This window comes from Dipteris shenzhenensis, chromosome 29 (assembly GCF_047967505.1).
Source record: "Dipteris shenzhenensis isolate YYH24624 ecotype China chromosome 29, Dip_SZ_1.0, whole genome shotgun sequence".
NCBI lineage: Eukaryota > Viridiplantae > Streptophyta > Polypodiopsida > Gleicheniales > Dipteridaceae > Dipteris > Dipteris shenzhenensis.
In genome coordinates, this window is record NC_141624.1 from 11,556,904 (window position 1) to 11,566,369 (window position 9,466).

The 9,466-nt window shown below is 41.1% G+C and overlaps 1 pseudogene; it reads right to left on the reverse strand.

The window, feature by feature from the left end:
* Positions 1-1,057: 1,057 nt before the first annotated feature.
* On the reverse strand, positions 1,058-7,350 carry LOC147882438 (UDP-glycosyltransferase 74D1-like; annotated as a pseudogene).
* Positions 7,351-9,466: the final 2,116 nt, after the last annotated feature.

Sequence of the window (9,466 nt, forward strand, 5' to 3'; positions counted from 1 at the left end):
GGTTTTTGGCATTGCTCAAAGATAAAATTTCAAGATGGAGAGGACACTGAACAAATTTGGTAGGGAGGAAGATTGTCCTTATAAATCATTGTATCTATCCTAAAGGCATTTTCTATTTCAAGCCCTACTAGTGCCCTTCTCCCTCTTATCTAAACAAGCTCACCATTAAACAAGCTCACCATGTTGAGTAGATATGTACTCTAGGATGGACACTCAAACAACCACAAAATTTCCCTTGTCAATTGTACCTTTTTGCATCGAAGCAAAGGAGGATGGAGAGTGAGTGGGTGGTGGACATATAACAAGCTGCCTAATTGTCAATTTCTTGGATTATTTGTAATCTAGCACAAGAGGCAGAGATAGAATCGTCCAATATACAATGTAAGAATCTTCACAACTGAAAGTAGGACTCCCTGCCCATCCTTTCACTATAGAGATTGACAATTGATCCCTCTGTGAAGGAGGCCATGGATGAACGTATCGACTTTGCAAATGGCGAATCCAATAGTCTACTCCAATGAGCACGTTATAGGGTAGAGGTGTCCATGCATATGGTTTATGACCATTTGGTTTTGCTTTGTCATGGAAGTATAGCTAGTTGGCGATGCTTCATGACATAGTTGTAGGAAGGCAAGGATCACCTTGCAATGTACCACCTTGCTAGGGCATTGATGACAAAAATGTGCACAAGCTTATAATCCACCGAAAAGCATTTAAAAAGCAAAAAAAAAAAGTGACTTTTAAATCTTATACCAATGCTAATACTGATGCTAATATTAATGCTAAGTTCTAAATGCTTGTTGTCAAACTTTCAAATAAAATGACAAAAAGAGCATGAAAAGTTACAACATTTTGTTGTAGTGTATAAGCTTTAAGAATATTTTAATTAAGCACTTTGGAGTACTAGATAGGATGCTAATGGATACAATTCCATGAGGTTTAGTTATACTTTTTTCATCCAACATGGTTATAAAATACCTTTAAAAATTTGGACTTTGACGTCTTTGCTACAGATTCCACAATCCTCGTTTGAATGCCTTCCAAAGGTTCAAGAGAATTAATGCTTGACTATGGCCATGGAAGATTCTGAAGCTTCGAGGTTATTGGGTAAAGAATTAGGGTTTGCCCTCTGCCTCATGGCACAAACGAACTGTAGTCCTTCGTCCATCGCCCTCCTCGGACCAATATCCCTCAGCTTGCCAGCTCTCAATCGCATTGCGTTTCCTTCTTCTCCATGTAATATCATCCCCACCCCTCTTTCCACCTCTTCGCTCTTGACCATGCCATCTTTGTCCTTGTGGAATTCGACTCCAACCTTCCACAATTTGACTATGTACGAGCGATGCGTTACCTGATCTGAATACAGAGGTAGCGGCAGCAACGGTACCCCCATGCTCAGACTCTCAAGTGTTGAGTTCCATCCGCAGTGGGACCCACGGCTGGATGAGTGAGCACTCGCAGTTGAGGCGCCCATGGAACGATCAACCCCCTGTCTTTTGTGTCTTGCAGAAAATTCGAGGGCAATGCGTCCGAAAACTTTGGGAAGTCGGTAGTGGGGCGAATAGCCCAGAGGAAAGGCTGCTTACTTGCTTTCAAGCCTAAGGCGACTTCGTGCACCTGCGCGCAAGAAGGTTGAAATATGCTACCAAAGCAAACATAGATAACAGAAGATGCAGAACGGTTGTCCAGCCACTGAATGCATTCGTCGTTCTTTTTCAACAGGTTAGCCCTCATAACATGATTGTCATCCACCTGTCGCCCTTCCAGAACAGCAGAGGGAAGTAGAGGCCCAACAGCATGAACTTTCCAGTGGGGTTCTCGCTGTACGGCATCCAATACATCCTTCTCCAAATCATAACATGAATTCACAAATACCCAGTCACACTCTTCAAGTTGTTTAAACTGGCTTAGCATATATTGGACAGAGAATTGCGACGGATCTTCGACATGCAGAAGTGAAGGTAAGTCAGCCGGAACCAAGGCAGGAACCCCAGGTATGTACGTGACTCTTTCTTTCCCTGCATATGCCACTAATCTATCAAAGAGCTGTTGGAAAGGCAAGCTGTACAAGGAAGAAAATTCTCTGAGTGACGATTAAGAGGCCACCTTCCGGTTGATATGGAAAGAACCCACTGGATATTAGTTTGGGGAGACGTCGGTATATGTTAAAGACAGCTGGAGGCAGGGAGTTTTCATTGAGTCACGTAAGTAGTCTTATCACTTAGCAGATAAAGACTCTTTGAGGTAGGCCCGTATGGATGAGTGGCCTCATCGCCTACATGTATGATACTTAGCATTCGCGAGTGATATACCAACCAAGAGTAGATGTGGTTCGATTCCCACGACGGCGTCCCCTCTACGGCCTCAACCGGGTGTGTGAGTCGGGTGGGTGAGTTTTATAACAAGATGAATGACACATGTCATATCAATAGGCCTGCCCAAAATAAATGGGCAGGCGAAGGGAGGAGGCTAGGGACGAGTGGTGGAGTGAGGGAAGCTAAGAGAGAAAAAGAGAAAGACTAGTGGTGGAGTGAGGGAAGCTAAAAGAGAGAATGGGGAGGCGAAGGGTGGGTGGGCTAGGGACGAGTGGTGGAGTGAGGGAAGCTGTGTGTGTGTGTGTGTGTGTGAGAGAGAGAGAGAGAGAGAGAGAGAGAGAGAGAGAGAGAAAGCCAAAATTGTTAGTTGTGCATAATTGCCCTATTTATTGGGCTGACAGCTTTAAGAAAGGCCAATGAGAAAAATCTGGAATTTATGAAATTTAAAAACTCCCCTATTTTAGCTTTGCCAAAGTAGAACCATTGCTAAGGCTATCCTGCAAGGGCAGGCAAAAAAAAAAGAAACAGTAGATGTGGTGCATATCATTTTGCTCCAAATTTCTCGAATCCAATAAGATTCCCTCGGGCCTCCACAACTTTTCAAATGACTACAAGTCTCCCACCTCATTAACACTCCTAAGGGACATGTCGTTAGGCATTCCCATTAAAGTGAATGGTAGCTCAATGCTCACAGTCCTTCAAAGTGAAATATCCTTCAAATTCCTTCAGAGTGAACTACCTCATGTTGATGTTTCCATAAATAGAATAGCTAAGATTAGCCTTTATTTTTCTTTCATGTAGATGAAAAGTCACTATCATCCTTGATTACTAATCATGACATTGCAATGACGCAATTTACTTACCAAGAATGTAAGCCTATAGTCGTGATTCACCCTACATAATAAGAATGTAAGCCTCTGTATGTCAAAGTCATAATTTACCCTACATATTGAGTGAACAATGATGGGTCTTCAAGAAACTAGAGGAAAGTTTCTAGAACAAATGGCAAGCATGGCTAAAGACTGAGGCTCAGTTCTTCTAACACCCCCCTAGTACAGTCAAATCGGTAAGCATTACCTAGAACCCAAGAGGAGGATAGAAATGAAAAGACAAGTGGTTGAAAAATGATGGGCTCTAACTTAAAGGGAGGATTATGAGAGTGGAAAAGGGAGGAGGGGACGGGGCGAAGGCAAGAGCGAGGGCAGGGGGCTTTATTTCACAAGTAATTTGACCCATCTACGATGGGCTAGAGACCCGCTCTACTGGGTCTCAAAGTTGAGATCATAGATTGCCTTTAATAACATATACATGCATACAAACAAGCGCGCACACACACACCCACACACACACACACACACATATTCAAGAATTTTAGGTTGTCTTTCATTAAACCAAACTTCTAAACACACACACAAAGTTGTTTAAATATATATTTATATACAAACTAGTATAGAACCCGCGCATTGCTGCAACAAAACATGATACATGATTAATGGGTTGTTGTTGTGTAAAGGGCACTGATATATAAAAGAGCATTGATTTAAAACACTTTGACTTGTTAATTAATATAATTATTTGCATGATACCAATCTAGAAAAGGGAGTTTGTTACATGCACTGGTGCTATGAATGAAAAAGGTAGTGGTGCATAAAAGACCATTGATTTCGAAAAATTCAACTTGCTAACCAACATGATTATATTCATGATATTAATTGTAGAAACAAAGATCGCTCATGATTCAATATTTCTATGGAGATAGTCTTAAAAGGAAACGTGCACAATGTTCCATTATCATCTAGAATAGCTTAATTGCAAATAAATAGATTTAAATGCAAATGAATGTTTTGATATATTGTAAGGAATTTTTACATTTGTAAGATTTGTGACATTTGCAAGATAACACCTTAGTGATTTACACACACTATATATATGCTAAAATTCCATCCATTTCTATAAACACAATGCTCTATCCCAAATTTATTTTTCTATATTTTATAGTATTTATTTTCTTCAATCTTCTACTTTTGATTTTACTAAGGGTTACATGATGCAAAGGGGCCATGACATATTTTATCCTCAAGGAGGCCTCTCCGAACATTTATAATATTGCTATATTTGAATTTACCATTTTGAGGTTTCATAAGATTCACCAAGAAATCTAAGAAATCATATCATTTTAACTAAAAGAAATTTCTTTGCTAGTGATGTTGCGATTTTTTCTAGATTAGAGACACCTTTCTCTCTATTTAAGTGTGTGAAGAAATTATTGCAAGTCCAACTCAATTTGTTCAATTAATGTGCAGTATCCATCCATCTGGAACACGTAGTGCCACATATATCACATGTCCTCTAGACCTTGAGATCATCCTTACTTACCTCAAGAGGAAAAATACCTCCCATGGCTATGCAACCAAGATGGACGATAGATTCTTGAACTTTAGGCCAATACCAAGTTACTCGCTCTACAATCCTGCAATAATACACGTGTCATTTATAGTGCTCCTCACCGTACCCTTATGCCCTTGCTTGGATCGGTCGACCCTAACCCTCAAGGTCACCACCAAGGCTGTGACATTGATTCCACCCCAAGGCTTTGTGGTAGGTGAGCTCGACATCTCCTCAACATCCTCGAGCTCTTTATGTTGTGCATGATGGAGGTGGAATTAGATGCAAGGGAGTCAAGGTTAGATTTCACTTTGAAACTCCGACGCGATCTCACGCGACAAGATGCTTGCTCCGAATCCATATCCAGCATCACAACACAATGTCATTGAGTTATTGTATGGACCCTTTCACAACTTGAAAATTGTGGGTAATGAATGGCATCACCTCATGATCTCCCACTTGGCGAGGCCCAAGGAAGATATATAGCTACTTTCATCAATCTTGGTTGGCCCTTAAAAAAAAAACCTTTGATTCTTTCACGCCTTAAAATCCTTAAAAGCCTTTGAAGTTCTGTAACTTTTCTCATGACTCTTCCTTGCATAAAGCATACGACATTTATGTAGCCTTTACACTTCACAAGCATACGACATCTGTGTAGCCTTTACACTTTCCTTGGGTCTCCATCGTTGAATTGCTAGTCTTACTCCACTAAAGCTTGCCATTAATGATTAACGAACTCGATCAAGATGAGTCAAAATATGAATTGAGAATTGTGACAATGCAGCTAGTCTTACCACGAAAAACATTTAGTCATTGTGAGTATAGGAACAACTCTAATATGTTGTCTTTCACTGTGGAAACATTTGATCGCCTATCTGATCGAGACTAAAAAGTCATTCATGAATCGTAGTCTCTCTTTGAGGAGCTTGTATGCTTCATTTGCGGAAAGGCAGAGGAAGATCTCCCAATGGAATGAGGCCAGTGCTGCACTATCCAATGGTTGTAGTCCTGCGAAGGTGATTGTCTAATGTGTTATTCAGACATTCCATGCAATGCTAATCGGCAGTAGTCCGGAGGAGAATGGAACCATATTAGATATGCGACCATTTCATCATGCCATCATTATAATTTTTTCTTTAAAAATGATCCGAACGATGATGGTAGCAATGGCAAGAACCACAGCAAGCGGACTTGCGGTGCCAAGGTGATTGCACATGGTAGAGTGTTTGTTGCGGTTGAAGATACGGCCTATTTTTGATCTGCAGCAGTAAACCAATGCGGAGTCTTGTTGCAAAAATTGCAAATCAAGTTGTCATTGATGAAGTTTCTGCTAATCTCTATCATGGAAGTAAGCTCGTTGGTGCTGAAGATGTGATCAACATGTAGCATGCAGTGATCGTCAATCACAACCCTCATCACAATGGAGATGATCAAATGAAAAATGGGTTGCACTTACGACCAACTCATGACCTTGATTGTTTAAACGGAGATTGTAGAAAAATTTAGGGAATGAAGGTTCGTAGTCCAAAAGTTTCCTCTTCCAGAGGAAAGATCGGCTCGAAATCTCGATGAAACTGGAGCTTTGGCTGGGAAGAGATGGCATGATTGTGTTGTTTTTCATCTTGTGCTTCGCTTAATTAAAGAGCCCGAAGATGATGAGCTTCTGTAGCTGCCGCCTTAGCATCCAAATCTGCAACTCCATGCTCCAATTCTGCACGATTTCCCCCCGATCAGCTCCCAAACTTTGCACTATCCTCGTCCACACGTTGCGAGAGGGAGGCTTGCGATTCACGCATGCCCTCTAGTTTTTGATCCAAGCTCGTGGTTTCACTTCATGCTGGTGGGTTGGATCTCATCTCCCATAGGGCTGTGAGAGTGCTGGTTGAGGGGGTAGAGGGTGAGCCCATTCTGAAACATCAGATGCATTTTCAATAGGAGACAGTGGCAGTCTACGGGGAATCAGGGGAAAACTTTGATGAAACCTCCTCCTAGCTCCTTCTGTAGCCAGCCCAGATCTATCACTTTGAGATCCGTCACGCTCACAGATGCATCTCAGCCTTGCTGCTCAGATCCTTTCCTCCTATGTGACCAAAACTGAGACGTGAACATTCAATGAAGGTGATTCATAAATCTTCAGGCTGGCTTTACTGGTGGTCGATTCCAGGTCCAGCCTATGCTGAGATTTAAAACAAGGGGGCACTATTTGGGTGCCTGACAGCACTGCCCCATTGAAGCTCTCCTGCTTTGTCACAATTCCACGAGTGACAAGCATCCTATCCCGATGTTACAGAGAGGGAGGGAGAAACGGTGGGGCAACCAATAGAGCTGGTGTTGAAGATGTAGAAACTTCAATAAAAACACCCATAACAAAGTAGCGAATTCGCCCACCTGTTGCTCAGATCAGTGCTAGAGCAGAACGCAGCAAAATGACGCTTGCCACAACCACGACTCCGGCACCTTTTGCAATGGAGTACTTCACATCACCCGGCTCTTCAATGAAGGGCTCAACTCTTCTACGGAATCTACGACTCCATGGAACCCATGCTCCATTGACACCCAAAGGAGAGGCTTGATCAGCTTGCAAAATCTCACCATTGCACCTCCTGCTCACCATTTCATCCCTCGCCATCACCATGGCCTGCTGCCTCATCACAGCACCTTTTCACGATCCTAAAGTCGAAGGGATAATAGAAGTTGAAGGGAGGGATCTTAGTATGAGAAGTTGCCATGCTAGTGAGCAGGGAGAATAGGAGACACCCCATCCCTACGAGTTCCCAGCCCTATGTTTGTGCAAGCGGCATCCTGTCCCCCCTTTCCTCTTCTTGCTTCCTCTCTAAGTTCTCTCTGTTACCTTTTCCCAATTCCCCAACTCATACCTTGTCGGCAATCTGCAACACAATTTCTTTGAAAATCAACATGCAGTTGTAGGCAACTCTCCACCCACAACTATGCCCATCTTCCTGCTCTACTACTAAACGCTTTTGGAAGTCTACCGAGTCTTTGTACTGCCCTGTTTCTCTGATAGCAGATACCAACTTCTCAATCGACCTGCTCATCGTGACATATTGCAAAAACTTAGTGTGTCTATTACATAAGGTACATAATATAGAAGTAACAACAGATTAATAGAATACTTACGTTTGCACTGAGCCATGAAAGCCTGCAATCGAGTTAACAAACCAACAATAGTTGTCTTCAAGGTCCCAAACCACCAGACTCCAATGTTCCATACACGAATAATTAAGAACCATTATTATTTAACACAATGTTGCCAGTATAAGATGAAAATAAAGGTTGCCATGATACTTACATCTCATGATATGCCATAAATAGGACTCGCACGCCATGTAAATGTAAAGGTTGTAACAATTTACAAACATCGGCTATTGTCTTTCTGCTATCGCTAAGTATAGGAGAAAGGAGGGAATCCAACATATGCACACGATTTTGTACGACTCTACCAAATCGTGAGATACTATACTGCACCAACAAATAAATGAATATTAGCTTATTAGATTTAATCAAAATATTGAATTATCAAGCAGAGAAAAAGTTTGTATCAAACCTGAGAATGGCCATCATAACGTTGTTATTGACCTCATTTGAAGCTCTAGAGAGAATTGAAATCTCCTCTCCCCCAAATTCAAGATAGTGAGGTCAATGTTGAATCATAACCCTAACATTAAAAGAGCTTCCCAATTCTTCCAATGAAGCCATGTTTGTAGAGTTGAGGTCTTCTATCCTCTTTGACTCTTTGATGGCATTCATTTCGCAATCAATGATTGCTCGAATGGTACATGTTATAAATGCATAGAGATGCAAATCCGTATATGTTGACAGTGTGGTGTCATTTTGTATCTCAAAAATTTGACCAAGTACCAAAAAGCAATTGTAGCCCACCCTCCATCCACAATTATAGATGTGGCTATTCTCTTGATGTGATACCTGACATGTTATATACTCTATTTGTTGTGCCAAGTCACTTTGCCGCATTACTATGTCGATACCACCTACTAACTTTCGAGCTGATTTGCACATCAAAACATATAACAACAGTGAATATGTGTATTGCATATCAATCTACATGTTAAGAAGTGACAACAAGTGTAGTCTATACTTACTCTAACACATTGCCATGGACGGATGTCATTAAGTTGGCAAAGAAGCACTTCTTCGCAAGGATGTCCACGACTACCAGCCTCCAATGTGAGCTGCATTATCAATAAAGAATAATTACTATGTTTGAGACAATTCTAGCAATGCAATAGAAAGAACAAGTAGGGTTTGATGCTTACTTCTCATAATATGCTGTAAAAATAACTCGTGCGTCATTCATAGGAACGTGCTTCAACCACTTGCAAACATTCTCTATGGTTTCTTCTTTGTTGCTAAGCACTTCCGAAATATGAGGATCGAGCATATATGAAATGCTTTGTATATTTTGCAAAAAATTTGCTATAACATTACTATATTAAAAAAAAAAGTATTAGCTTCTTGGGTTTAATCAAAATAAGCAAAGTATAAAGCCAAGGAAAAGGCTGCATCAAACCTGAGGATGGTTGTAATGACTTTGACATTAACCTCATTCTTAGGATTCAAGAGGATTGAAATCTCTTCTTCACCAAATTCAAAAAAATGAGGTTGTTGTCGAATTAACAACATAGCAGTGGATGAACTTCCAATCTGCTCCAATAGATTCATATTTTCATGACTCATCTTATTGAGAGAGTAGTCTACATCGTATTCTTCTTCACTTGCTATGTCCT